The sequence below is a fragment of the Hyla sarda genome, chromosome 2, assembly GCF_029499605.1.
Source record: "Hyla sarda isolate aHylSar1 chromosome 2, aHylSar1.hap1, whole genome shotgun sequence".
NCBI classification, from domain to species: Eukaryota; Metazoa; Chordata; class Amphibia; order Anura; family Hylidae; genus Hyla; species Hyla sarda.
In genome coordinates, this window is record NC_079190.1 from 287,711,023 (window position 1) to 287,725,886 (window position 14,864).

General features: G+C 46.1%; 1 protein-coding gene across 6 annotated transcripts in view; it reads left to right on the plus strand.

The window, feature by feature from the left end:
• The window catches only part of FGR (FGR proto-oncogene, Src family tyrosine kinase), a 197,654-nt gene that overhangs the window by 140,888 nt on the left and 41,902 nt on the right, over positions 1–14,864 (plus strand). The gene's annotated exons all lie outside the window — the stretch shown is intronic.

Consider the following 14,864-nt stretch of genomic DNA (forward strand, 5'->3'; position numbering starts at 1 on the left):
AACACACTAATTGGGACCACTGCGCCAATCAGCGGCGCAGTGGCCCTTTAAATCGCAGAGACCCGGCGCGCGCGCGCCCTAGGGAGCGGGGCCGCGCGCGCCGGGACAGAACAGACGGAGAGCGAGTCAGGTAGGGGAGCCGGGGTGCGCATCGCGAGCGGGCGCTACCCGCATCGCGAATCGCATCCCGGCTGGCAGCGGAATCGCAGCGCCCCGGGTCAGAGGACGTGACCGGAGCGCTGCCGCGGGGAGAGTGAAGCGAGCGCTCCGGGGAGGAGCGGGGACCCGGAGCGCTCGGCGTAACAGTACCCCCCCCCTTGGGTCTCCCCCTCTTCTTAGAGCCTGAGAACCTGAGGAGCAGACTTTTGTCTAGGATGTTGTCCTCAGGTTCCCAGGATCTCTCTTCAGGACCACAACCCTCCCAGTCCACTAAAAAAAAATTTTTCCCTCTGACCTTTTTGGCAGCTAAAATTTCTTTGACCGAGAAGATGTCCGAGGAGCCAGAAACAGGAGTGGGAGGAACAGATTTGGGAGAAAAACGGTTGAGGATGAGTGGTTTGAGAAGAGAGATGTGAAAGGCATTAGGGATACGAAGAGAGGGAGGAAGAAGAAGTTTATAAGAGACAGGATTAATTTGAGACAAAATTTTGAAAGGACCAAGATAGCGTGGTCCCAACTTGTAGCTAGGGACACGGAAGCGGACATATTTAGCGGAGAGCCATACCTTGTCTCCAGGGGAAAAAACGGGGGGAGCTCTTCTTTTCTTATCCGCGAACTTCTTCATGCGTGATGAAGCCTGTAAGAGAGAATTTTGGGTCTCTCTCCATATGATGGAAAGGTCACGAGAAATTTCATCCACAGCGGGCAGACCAGAGGGCAAGGGAGTAGGGAGGGGGGGGAGAGGGTGACGGCCGTACACCACGAAAAATGGGGATTTGGAGGAAGACTCAGAGACCCTGAAGTTATACGAGAATTCGGCCCATGGGAGGAGATCTGCCCAGTCATCCTGGCGGGAGGAAACAAAATGTCGCAAATAATCACCCAAGATCTGGTTAATCCTTTCTACTTGTCCATTGGACTGGGGATGATATGCAGAAGAAAAATTTAATTTAATCTTGAGTTGTTTACAGAGAGCCCTCCAGAATTTAGACACGAATTGGACGCCTCTATCCGAGACAATCTGCGTAGGCAACCCGTGAAGACGAAAAATGTGTACAAAAAATTGTTTAGCCAACTGAGGCGCAGAAGGAAGACCAGGAAGAGGGATGAAATGTGCCATTTTGGAGAATCGATCAACGACCACCCAAATAACAGTGTTGCCAAGGGAAGGGGGTAAATCAGTAATAAAATCCATACCAATCAGAGACCAAGGCTGTTCGGGGACAGGCAGAGGATGAAGAAAACCAGCGGGCTTCTGGCGAGGAGTCTTATCCCGGGCACAGATAGTGCAGGCTCGCACAAAGTCCACAACATCCGTCTCCAGAGTCGGCCACCAATAGAAGCGGGAGATGAGTTGCACAGATTTCTTGATACCCGCATGACCTGCGAGATGGGAGGAGTGACCCCATTTGAGGATTCCGAGGCGTTGGCGAGGAGAAACAAAGGTCTTTCCTGGAGGAGTCTGCCTGATGGAGGCAGGAGAAGTGGAGATCAGGCAGTCAGGTGGAATGATGTGTTGCGGAGAGAGTTCAACTTCTGAGGCATCCGAGGAACGAGAGAGAGCATCGGCCCTAATGTTCTTATCGGCAGGACGAAAGTGAATCTCAAAATTAAATCGGGCAAAGAACAGAGACCACCGGGCCTGGCGAGGATTCAGCCGTTGGGCAGACTGGAGGTAGGAGAGGTTCTTGTGGTCGGTGTAGATAATAACAGGAGAACTTGATCCCTCCAGCAGATGCCTCCATTCCTCAAGTGCTAATTTAATGGCTAGAAGCTCTCGATCCCCGATGGAGTAGTTCCTCTCCGCTGGAGAGAAGGTCCTAGAGAAAAAACCACAAGTGACAGCATGCCCGGAAGAATTTTTTTGTAGAAGAACAGCTCCAGCTCCCACTGAGGAGGCATCAACCTCCAATAGGAAGGGTTTGGAAGGGTCAGGTCTGGAGAGGACGGGAGCCGAAGAAAAGGCAGACTTGAGTCGTTTAAAGGCGTCTTCTGCTTGAGGAGGCCAGGACTTGGGATCAGCATTTTTTTTGGTTAAAGCCACGATAGGAGCCACAATGGTAGAAAAATGTGGAATAAATTGCCTGTAATAATTGGCGAACCCCAAAAAGCGTTGGATAGCACGGAGTCCGGAGGGGCGTGGCCAATCTAAGACGGCAGAGAGTTTGTCTGGATCCATCTGTAGTCCCTGGCCAGAGACCAAATATCCTAGAAAAGGAAGAGATTGGCATTCAAACAGACATTTCTCAATTTTGGCATAGAGTTGGTTGTCACGAAGTCTCTGAAGAACCATACGGACATGCTGGCGGTGTTCTTCTAGATTGGCAGAAAAAATTAGGATATCGTCCAGATATACAACAACACAGGAGTATAACAGATCACGAAAAATTTCATTGACAAAGTCTTGGAAGACGGCAGGGGCGTTGCACAGTCCAAAGGGCATGACCAGATACTCAAAGTGTCCATCTCTGGTGTTAAATGCCGTTTTCCACTCGTCCCCCTCTCTGATGCGGATGAGGTTATAGGCGCCTCTTAAGTCCAATTTAGTGAAGATGTGGGCACCTTGGAGGCGATCAAAGAGTTCAGAGATGAGGGGTAAGGGGTAGCGGTTCTTAACCGTGATTTTATTAAGACCGCGGTAGTCAATGCAAGGACGTAGGGAGCCATCTTTTTTAGACACAAAGAAAAATCCGGCTCCGGCAGGAGAGGAGGATTTACGGATAAAGCCCTTTTTTAGATTCTCCTGGACGTATTCGGACATGGCAAGAGTCTCTGGGGCAGAGAGAGGATAAATTCTGCCCCGGGGTGGAGTAGTGCCCGGGAGGAGGTCGATAGGGCAATCATAAGGCCTGTGAGGAGGTAGAGTCTCAGTTTGTTTTTTGCAGAAAACATCCGCGAAGTCCATATAGGCCTTAGGGAGACCGGTTACTGGAGGAACCACAGAGTTACGGCAAGGGTTACTGGGAACCGGTTTTAGACAGTTCTTGGAACAAGAGGACCCCCAACTCTTGATCTCCCCAGTGGACCAATCCAGGGTAGGGGAATGAAGTTGAAGCCAGGGAAGTCCAAGGAGAATTTCCGAGGTGCAATTGGGGAGGACCAAAAGTTCAATCCTCTCATGATGAGATCCGATGCTCATAAGAAGGGGCTCCGTGCGGAAACGTATGGTACAGTCCAATCTTTCATTATTTACACAATTGATGTAGAGGGGTCTGGCGAGACTGGTCACCGGGATGTTGAACCTGTTGACGAGAGAGGCCAAAATAAAATTTCCTGCAGATCCTGAGTCCAAGAAGGCCACTGTAGAGAAGGAGAAGGCAGAGGCAGACATCCGCACAGGCACAGTAAGACGTGGAGAAGCAGAGTAGACATCAAGGACTGTCTCATTATTGTGCGGAGTCAGCGTACGTCTTTCCAGGCGGGGAGGACGGATAGGACAATCTCTTAGGAAGTGTTCGGTACTAGCACAGTACAGGCAGAGGTTCTCCATACGGCGTCGTGTCCTCTCTTGAGGTGTCAGGCGAGACCGGTCGACCTGCATAGCCTCCACGGCGGGAGGCACAGGAACAGATTGCAGGGGACCAGAGGAGAGAGGAGCCGAGGAGGAGAAACGCCTCGTGCGAACAGAGTCCATATCTTGGCGGAGTTCCTGACGCCTTTCGGAAAAACGCATGTCAATGCGAGTGGCTAGGTGAATAAGTTCATGTAGATTAGCAGGAATTTCTCGTGCGGCCAGAACATCTTTAATGTTGCTGGATAGGCCTTTTTTGAAGGTCGCGCAGAGGGCCTCATTATTCCAGGACAATTCTGAAGCAAGAGTACGGAATTGTACGGCATACTCGCCAACGGAAGAATTACCCTGGACCAGGTTCAACAGGGCAGTCTCAGCAGAAGAGGCTCGGGCAGGTTCCTCAAAGACACTTCGGATTTCCGAGAAGAAGGAGTGTACAGAGGCAGTGACGGGGTCATTGCGGTCCCAGAGCGGTGTGGCCCATGACAGGGCTTTTCCGGACAGAAGGCTGACTACGAAAGCCACCTTAGACCTTTCAGTGGGAAACAGGTCCGACATCATCTCCAGATGCAGGGAACATTGGGAAAGAAAGCCACGGCAAAACTTAGAGTCCCCATCAAATTTATCCGGCAAGGATAAGCGTATCCCAGGAGCGGCCACTCGCTGCGGAGGAGGTGCAGGAGCTGGCGGAGGAGATGACTGCTGAAGCTGTGGTAGTAACTGTTGTAGCATAACGGTCAGTTGAGACAGCTGTTGGCCTTGTTGCGCTATCTGTTGTGACTGCTGGGCGACCACCGTGGTGAGGTCAGCGACAACTGGCAGAGGAACTTCAGCGGGATCCATGGCCGGATCTACTGTCACGATGCCGGCTGGTAGGTAGTGGATCCTCTGTGCCAGAGAGGGATTGGCGTGGACCGTGCTAGTGGACCGGTTCTAAGCCACTACTGGTTTTCACCAGAGCCCGCCGCAAAGCGGGATGGTCTTGCTGCGGCGGTAGTGACCAGGTCGTATCCACTAGCAACGGCTCACCTCTCTGGCTGCTGAAGATAGGCGCGGTACAAGGGAGTAGGCAAAAGCAAGGTCGGACGTAGCAGAAGGTCGGGGCAGGCAGCAAGGATCGTAGTCAGGGGCAACGGCAGAAGGTCTGGAAACACAGGCAAGGAACACACAAGGAACGCTTTCACTGGCACTAAGGCAACAAGATCCGGCAAGGGAGTGCAGGGGAAGTGAGGTGATATAGGGAAGTGCACAGGTGAACACACTAATTGGGACCACTGCGCCAATCAGCGGCGCAGTGGCCCTTTAAATCGCAGAGACCCGGCGCGCGCGCGCCCTAGGGAGCGGGGCCGCGCGCGCCGGGACAGAACAGACGGAGAGCGAGTCAGGTAGGGGAGCCGGGGTGCGCATCGCGAGCGGGCGCTACCCGCATCGCGAATCGCATCCCGGCTGGCAGCGGAATCGCAGCGCCCCGGGTCAGAGGACGTGACCGGAGCGCTGCCGCGGGGAGAGTGAAGCGAGCGCTCCGGGGAGGAGCGGGGACCCGGAGCGCTCGGCGTAACAATATGATATTAATTGGTTACAGGAGAACCATCATATGTTGAAACCATCATATGTTGAGTACATATGTCTATGTAAAAATGGTAATTGGTTCTGGGGCCTTGGAACCATTGTATCTTGAATACATATCTCTATGGGAAACTGCTAATTGGTTCTGGGATGACCATTGTATGTGGAGTGTATGGGGAGTGTTTAACAAACCAGGGTGCCTCCAGCTGTTGCACAACTACAACTCCCAGCATGCATGTACAGCCATTGACTGTCTGGGCATGCTGAGAGTTATAGTTTTGCAACAGCTGGAGGCACACTGATAGGGAAACATTGATGTATGGGGTATATTGTGTGTATATGTATTGTATGTGATGTGTGACATCGCATACAGTACTGTACAGTTCTTTAAATATCTTCAGGGGGGACAGAATGTCCTCCATTACGATCCTGCCGACTACAGCTCTATAGGAAAGGAAGGGGAGGGCAGCCAGCAGCTCATTGGATGCCTGCAGCAAGATGCTGCATGTTATTGGCTATGGCTGCACTGGGGGGCGGGGCTTACACGGAGCTCACAGTGGAAGCCTCCGTGAGTTAGCAGGACAGCATGTGAGTAACAGGAGGCAGAACGAGGCACACGGGGCACATTAAACAACTATCTGTCAGTTGCTGAAGTTGTCAGCTCTGTCAGATAGCTGTTTGTATGATGGCCCCGACACACAGCAGCATCATATGTCGAGGCTGCCTTCAACATACGATGGGCTCTGAGAGGCCATCATATGTTGAAATGATCATATGTCAAGGCCATCATATGTCGAGGGGTCACTGTAGGTGTATATATATACGTCAGTGTAGGGGACCATAGAAGAGTTGCCGGCCGCATCTATATATTATAAAGGAGGATACAGAAGTGACACCCGGGGCGATCTGTCAATTATTACAGGTACTACTACTCCCATCATGGAACAGTGTGTTCCATGCTGGGAGTAGTAGTACTACCTAAAAAAATTAAATAAAAAAAAAGTGAAAAACACGCACACACTACATCTTTATTATTGTCGGCTACATTTTTAGTGCCCTGCCTGCCCACATAAATTGATCCCAGTTTAAAAATAAATTTAAATTTCATTTTAAAATACAATTGTGAAATACAATTTTTTCCATCACTACTGTATCTTTCTTAGGCTATTATTCCACTTTTTTTTCTGGCAGTTTTTGGATATCAGAAGTGTATTCAAAAGGAATAGGACATATAAAGGAAGGATTTACACTTCTCTTCCCTTATGGATCCACCTTTTGGCTCAAAAACTGCAGTGGCAGGACTCCAAAAACTGCCAGAAAAAAACAAGTGGAATCCTAGCCTTAATATATATTTCTTAATGGTACCCTACGAAATGTTATTAAAACATTTTGGATCACTAAAGTCCAAAAAATGAATAAAAACTGTCTGCAAAGATGCCAAAGTTAAAACCCACATGTAATCTTTCTTGGCGTTTTTTTACTCCCATAAACTTCTATGAGAGAAAAAAGCCACTTTCAGGGGAAAAAATGCCGTAGGCTCAACATGTTGCGACTTTGCAACACCGCCAAGGAGCTAAAAAAGAGTGAAAAAACGGCAAAAGGGTTTAAAAAATTGCCAAACTGAAAAACACAAAGAAAATGGGGTTATCAAGCAATAGATAAACAGAGCAAATTTCTTCCAAAAACAGCAACACACCTGTCCTCAGATTGTGTGTGATATTACAACTTGGCTCCACTTCAATGGAACTGAGCTGCAAAACCACACCCAATCTGCAGAAAAAAAATTAATTTTTATTTTTTTTTTTACAAAAATCTGCACTGTTTTTCTAAAGCTAGATACAGTGGCGATCAAAAGTTTGGGCACCCCAGGTAAAAATTTGTATTAATGTGCATAAAGAGTGAAAAAATGGCAAAAGGATTTTTTTTTTAAATGCCAAATTGAAAAACGCAAAGTGGAAAAATAATTTTGTGTTTTTTCATTAATTTACAGCTAGCATCAATGAAAAAAACGCCATGGGGGCAGTTTGGGCGTTTTTATAGGCAAAATGCCCCCCAAAAAAACAAGTGGAAACTTAGTCTTAAAGGGGTTACAGTGGGGATCAAAAGTTTGGGCACCCCAGGTAAAAATTTGTATTAATGTGCATAAAGAAGCCAAGGAAAGATGGAAAAATCTCCAAAAGGCATCAAATTACAGATTAGACATTCTTATAATATGTCAACAAAAGTTAGATTTTATTTCCATCATTTACACTTTCAAAATAACAGGAAAAAAAATGGCGTCTGCAAAAGTTTGGGCACCCTGCAGAGTTAATATCTTGCACTGCCCCCTTTGGCAAGTATCACAGCTTGTAAACGCTTTTTGTAGCCAGCCAAGAGTCTTTCACTTCTTGTTTGAGGTATCTTTGCCCATTCTTCCTTACAAAAGTCTTCCAGTTCTTTGAGATTTCTGGGCTGTCTGTCACGCACTGCTCTTTTAAGGTCTATCCATAGATTTTCAATTATGTTGAGGTCAGGAGATTGTGAAGGCCGTGGCAAAACCTTCAGTTTACGCCTCTTGATGTAATCCCCGTGGATTTTGAGGTGTGTTAAGGATCATTATCCATTTGTAGAAGCCATCCACTCTTTAACTTCCTCTTTTTCCCAGATGGCATCAAGTTAGTATCCAAAATTTGCTGAAATTTTATTGAATCCATTTTTCCTTCTACTCGTGAGATGTTCCCTGTGCCACTGCCTGCAATACAACCCCAAAGCACGATTGATCCACCCCCATGCTTAACAGTTGGACAGAGGTTCTTTTAATTAAATTCTGTTCCCCCCTTCTTCTCCGGCCCATTCCGGCTCATTCCGGCCAAAAAGTTCAACTTTAACCTCATCAGTCCACAGAACTTGTTTCCAAAATTCATCAGGCTTGTCTATATGTTCATTTGCAAAGTTCAAACGTTTATTTTTGTGGTGAGGACGTAGAAGAGGTTTTCTTCTGATGACTCTTCCATGAAGACCATATTTGTACAAGTATCTCTTTATAGTGGAATAGTGTACCACAACTCCAGTGTGTACCAGATCTTTCTGGAGGGATTGTGCAGTCAAACGTGGGTTTTGAGTTGTTTTTCTCACAATCCTGCCAGCTGTTCTGTCTGATATTTTTCTTGGTCTTCCAGATCTTGCTTTAACTTCCACTGTTCCTGATGACTGCCATTGTTTAATTACATTCCGAACAGAGGTTATTGACATCTGGAAATGTTTTGCTATCTTCTTATAGCCTTCTCCAGCTTTGTGAGCGTCAACTTTTTTCAGTTTCAGATTTCTAGACAACTGCTTAGAAGAACCCATGGTGCTGATTGTTGGGGCAAGGTCAGATGAATCTGGGCATTTAAAACCTTTGAGATTGACATCATCTGGTCTTCCCAGATGATGATTGAGAACAATCCATGACACTGGCAGGTCTCAGCTTTGCAAAGGGGGCAGTGCATGCTATAAATTCTGCAGGGTGCCCAAACTTTTGCAGATGCCATTTTTTTGTTTTCTGTTATTTTGAAAGTGTAAATGATGGAATGATGGAAATAAAATCTAACTTTTGTTGACATATTATAAGAATGTCTAATCTGTAATTTAATTCCTTTTGGGGATTTTTCCATCTTTCCTTGGCTTCTTTATGCACATTAATACAAATTTTTACCTGGGGTGCCCAAACAAATTTTTACCTGGGGTGCCCAAATTGTAGTTTTTCAACAGCTGGAGGTTTGCTGCAAGTTAGAGATGCAGGAAAATTTCCACTGCAGCTCAAACTCGCTGGCAGTAATCCCCCGGCAGTCTGAATGTACCCTAAAAACACTACACTACACTTACACAAAATAAAGGGTAAAACACTACATATACACATATATACACAGTTACACTGCCCCCCCCCCCCCCACCCCCCAAATAGAAATGAGAAACCTCTGGTACGGCACGGTTTCTAAAACGGAGCCTCCAACTGTTGCAAAACAACAACTCCCAGTATTGCCGGACAGCCATTGACTGTCCAGGCATGCTGGGAGTTTTGCAACAGCTGGAGGCACCCTGTTTGGGAAACACTGCCGTAGGGTAATTTTAGTATCCGAGACAAGTCTAATTCTTGCATCGGGGTCCGTCCCTATGCAAATATCTAATTTAGGCTTCAAATGCGCATGGCGCTCTCTAACTCCGGAGCCCTGTCGTATTTCAATGCAACAGTTTAGGGCCACATATGGGGTATTTCCGTACTCGGGAAAAATTACCCAACAAATTTTGGGGGGCTTTTTCTCCTTTTACCCCTTATGAAAAGGTAAAGTTTTGATCTACTCCAGCCTGTTAGTGTAAAAAAAAAAAAAAAGAAAAATTCTGGTGTTGGCCCATGCTTTTCATTTTCACAAAAAGGAAAAGGAGAAAAAGACCCCCAAAATTTGTAACACAATTTCTCCTGAGTACGGAAATACCCCATATGTGGACGTATAATGCTCTGTGGACGCACAACAAGGCACAGGAGTGAGAGCGCACTATCTACATTTGAGGCCCAAATTGGTGATTTGCACAGGGGTGGCTGCTTTACAGCGGTTCTGACAAACGCAAAAAAAATACCCACATGTGACCCCATTTTGGAAACTACACCCCTCACGGAATGTAACAAGGGGTATAGTGAGCCTTAACACCCCACAGGTGTTTAACAAAAATTTGTCAAAGTTGGAAGTGAAAATGAAAAATTTCATTTTCTTCACTAAAATGCTGATGTTATCCCAAATTTTTGGTAATAGGACAAAAGCCCCCAAAATGTGTAGCACCATTTCTTCTGAGTATATAGATACTGGACATAAAAATAAAATAGCTGTGTGGACATAAAGTGCTCTGTGGGTGAACTACAATGCTCAGAAGAGAAGGAGCACCATTGGGCTTTCAGAGAGAGAATGGCCCTCATTTACTTAGAAAATCGGGTTGTAAGTCTATGTTGCTTTCTTACCTGACTGCTTTTTTCCCCTGGTATTTATTATTTTGTCGCATCCTGTTTGTCGCACGTGGGTTTTGTTGGTTTTGGTTTCTAACTCCTCTGAGTTGTTGGGAAAAAATCCACAACAATTGAACAAATTCAGGTTGGAAAGCTTTATAAATACGTGGGAAAGCTCAGAAATGTTGGGTTACTCCTCTTTTTCGGGTTTGGGAGAATCCACATCGGGTCCGTCAGGAAAAAATGTTGCATCGTGTCACAGACTGGTGCACGATGTCTGCGACATGTCGCAGACAAAGATGCGACAAAAAAACCCGACAAAACAAGTCGGGTTTAGAATAGTAAATGAGGGCCAATGTGCCTGGAATTGAAGGCTATGTACATTTACAAAACCCCCATGGTGCCAGAACAGTGGAAACCCCCAACATGTGACCCCATTTTGGAAACTACATCCCTCACGGAATGTAATAAGGGGTGCAGTGAGCATTTACACCCCACAGGTGTCTGACAGATTTTTTGAACAGTGGGCCGTGAAAATGAAAAATGTAATTTTTCATTTGCACAGCCCACTGTTCCAAAGATGCCCACTGTTCCAAAGATTTTTTTTCATTCATTTACATTTGAATCCGGCCACTAGGGGTCTCCCTCCTAGTGGCCGGCTGCAGCCTGGCGTGACGTGGCCAGGCAATCGGTCCGAATTCAGTCAGGCTGCGCTCGCTCCCTGCCTGTCAATCAGACAGGCGGGAGCGAGCGCTGAGAACAGATGTGCGCATTCGCTCACCTGCTCCCTCGCCTCGCATGCCGGCCCCGCCTCCCGGCATCCCATCGCTGCTGCCGTTATCCACCTCACACCGGACTCTCCTGCACTTTGGTATGGGGAAGAGCGGGTTGCGCGGAGGGGTTCAGGTAGCAGTGTTCGTCGGTTATGGTCGTTTGGGTTTTGGGTTGCTCTGCGTCCATGGAAAGACATAGTTCTTAACACAGGGTTCCTCCAGCTGTTTCACCACTACAACTCCCAGCATGCCCTGACAGCCAATAAATGTCAGGGCAAGCTGGTAATTGTAGTGGTGAAACAGCTGGAGGCGCCCTGTGTAGAAGAACTAAGGGCGGAAGTGTTGGCCCCAGCAGGCATCAGTGACGTCGTGCCTGCTGGGGAAGTCTGCCTGGTAGTGAGCACACTACCAGGCAGACAAAAAGGCCTTTTTAATATAGTAAAAAAAAAATTCAAGGCAGGGAGGGGGTTAGGGATAGATGGGTAATAGGCAGGGGCAGGAATAAAAAAAAGGATGGAGGAAGCTACTCTTTAAGGAGAGTTTAATAAAGACTTCTGGAGACTTATATATCATTGATTCTCCACTGGAAATTCTGTAAATAAAGGAAATTTAATGAAACTCGCATACTGCCTTTTCAGGTAGACTTCGCTTATGCTCCTCCATAGGCATGTATGGACGATTCGCCATTGGGCTGCATACAGGGATGAAGGACCAAGTGTAAGTGGAGCTCTGTGATGAAAGAGAAAAGCATTACTCCTTTAGTCCCCTGATGATAGGCCTCTCTCTAGCCAGCTAGCACCCTGCTCTGTACTTATGAAGGGCAAGAAAACCCAAAAAGCTGTCTGCAGATGGGTACTCTCTCCTTCCCGAAGATTTCTTGCTTGTCATACATTTCCAGTCAGTTTATAAGGCTAGGTTCACACTATGGAATTTCTGGGCAGAATTTCTGCCAGAGATCGAGCCGGCGGCGCTAGGACTGAGGAGACTGCATTGCTGCCCCCATAGACTGCAATGCATTTCTGGGTGGATCTTTTAGGAGATCTGCTCAGAAATGCATTGCCATCTATGCAGAGGGAAATGTAGTCCGCTTGGTCCTAGTGCCGTTGGCTCGATCTATGGCAGAAATTCTGCCCAGAAATTCCACAGTGTGAACCTAGCCTTATAAACTGACTGGAAATGTATGACAAGCAAGAAATCTTCGGGAAGGAGAGAGTACTCATCTGCAGACAGCTTTTTGGGTGTTCTTGTCCCTCATCAGTACAGAGCAGGGTGCTAGCTGGCTAGAGAGAGGCCTATCATCAGGGGACTAAAGGAGTAATGCTTTTCTCTTTCATCACAGAGCTCTGCTTCCACTTGGTCCTTCATCCCTGTATGCAGCCCAATGGCTAATCGTCCATACATGGCTATGGAGGAGCATGTGACAATACACGTTACTGAGCCTCCTCCATAGCTGTATACTGCACTCAGGGAAGGAACACAGGTGCAGTTCAAGAGGCATGTTGACATATATCATCATTACAGTTTGGCTTAGCTGGCTTGCTAAACTTTCTGAAAAAGTTTGGTTCGCGCAAACAGGTTCTCCATAAACTGACAATAAAATAAGCCTCAAAACACATGTATAACACTGCCTAAGAGCTCTAAAGCCCTGTATATCACTGCTAGGGTCACCTAGGAATGTATTCAAATAGTTTAAGGCTATGTTAATGTCAAAGTTACGGCAACATGCAGTAACCCATGGTAACTAAAAGCTTGTTGAAAACACTCTGCACTAGAGGAATTTGTATGCTTTTTAATGCTAAAACACTTAATAAAGTATGCCTGCTGGCGTAAAAAATGCACACGGTGGTATCAGAAGACGCAATGGCTTTTCCCAAGTGTTCCAGAAACTATTCTTGCAACAGGATTAGTAACAGTCTCAAAATAGTGAAGAACTATTAGATAATAAAGAAATAGTCTCATTGTCCTCACCACTCCTCTTATATCTGAACATGGGGTCCTTACTCACCCCTTGCAATCTCACCAGGTACACACATTTAAATATCATTCCTTAAAACATTAATTAGCCCCCAATTGGATCCAATAGGATATTTTTCATTATCTGGTACTGCTTTTTAAGGAATAGAACACTGCAAAATGTCAGCAATGACCGTAAATGCTTCGCCAGATAAAAATTGTTACAAATGCTGTATCCCCATTAAATAATTGCATGAATACTACAATCCATTACACACTCAGTATGCTACTATGTATACATTTTCACAATGCAAAACCCATCATTTTGCATGTTCATATTCTACACTGTAACAGTGTGTGGGTGGAACAATTTTCTGTATTAAGGACCCAGGATTAACCCTGTGCTTGCCTCATATAATTAGTATTGACTTAAAGGTGTGGTGGGGGTGTTGCGATGGTGTAGCAGGGTCTGGTGGTATTAACCCTGTGGAGCTAAGGTGTTATTAACCCTTGATTAGTTGTGACGCCAGGATGTGGTTATTTTCTGTATAAGGCCCTGCCGACAACCAACCCAAAAACGGCAGGCAATAAAGGAATGTCCACAGCAGGAATTGTGTGATAACTGGAACTTTTACTTTAACTTCTTATTAAACAGTCTTTACAAATATGCAGTTTCTCTAGAGGCAACCGGGATGCAGGATACCTCACAGGCTTGCTGGGACTTGTAGTATTGAGATGATTTATGCGGGCCACTGTGCTACTAATATTGTTCTTGCATTGAGTAGTAGTCACTAGAATTGTAGATAGAGCTTGATAACTCACATTTGAAGTGGCTGCAGGTTCTTTAGGCTTTGGCCTAGCAGAGATGAAGTTAGATAGTACAGGTATTGTTCTTGTCTGAAATCCAGGAGATAAGAGAGAGTTTAGAGACTACAGCCCCTTATATGCTATGGAGGCTTAACTAAAGCCCATTGGTTGCAAAGCCTGTGGTTCCTGTGCCCATGGCACTCTGGGTAGTGTCACATGACAGTGGTTCACATGACTAACCTCTATACATTTGTACAACTTTATGTATAATGAACAATATGTACACAACACATTTGCAATGCATTAACAGAAGGTGAGCAAGGGGTGAGCCCTGCAGGAGAGCCTTATGGACTGGAGGGACTCTTCTGGAGGGGATCTAGAGATGGTACAGAACCATGTCTTGTACCGGGACACCACAAAGGCTTAACTACCCTGACACTATGACTTTAAACCCCATGATGTTCTAGCAATTATGTATCCAGCAACATTTGCACAATCTGAGTGTGACTGTTACAGGTTGGCTGCAAAAAAAGAAAAAAAAAGAAGGTGTATCCTACAGCAATTTTAAGAGGACTGTGACATAAGGCTATAGTGGTTTATAGCAAGTTCTGTGTGTTAGGGCCCATCCAGGGTAAATATTCCTCTCGGAAATTCCAGTGCAGAAGCCTCCCATTGTTTTAAAAGGGGTTCGGCTGTACTGTGCACACAGCAGACACTTTTCCGCTTACACTCCCCCTCCATGCATCCCCTTCCTGTGGACTGCCGGGGCACTGTGCAGTAGATCTCGGGGGGGGGGGGGGGGTCTCAGCGGTCAAACCACAGAACCTCCCCCCACCCCACCCCTTTGGATAGGGGATTATTTTTATTTCACTGGAGTACTCCTTTAAAAAGACATTTTCTATAAGTGAACACCTCCTTTACGTTTACATATCAACTGTGATTTGTTTAACATTTGCATTTTCAGAGTTAGCTGTCTGCTCTTTTAAAATCTCACAATAAATCTGTTACTTGTGAACATGCGATATGGTATGTTCACATGCTGCATATTTGTTGCAAAATATCTATTATTGTCTTACTTGAATGGGGTTTGCAGAAAATCCTACTGATAAAATAATCTATGTTATTATTTCTGGGCTAT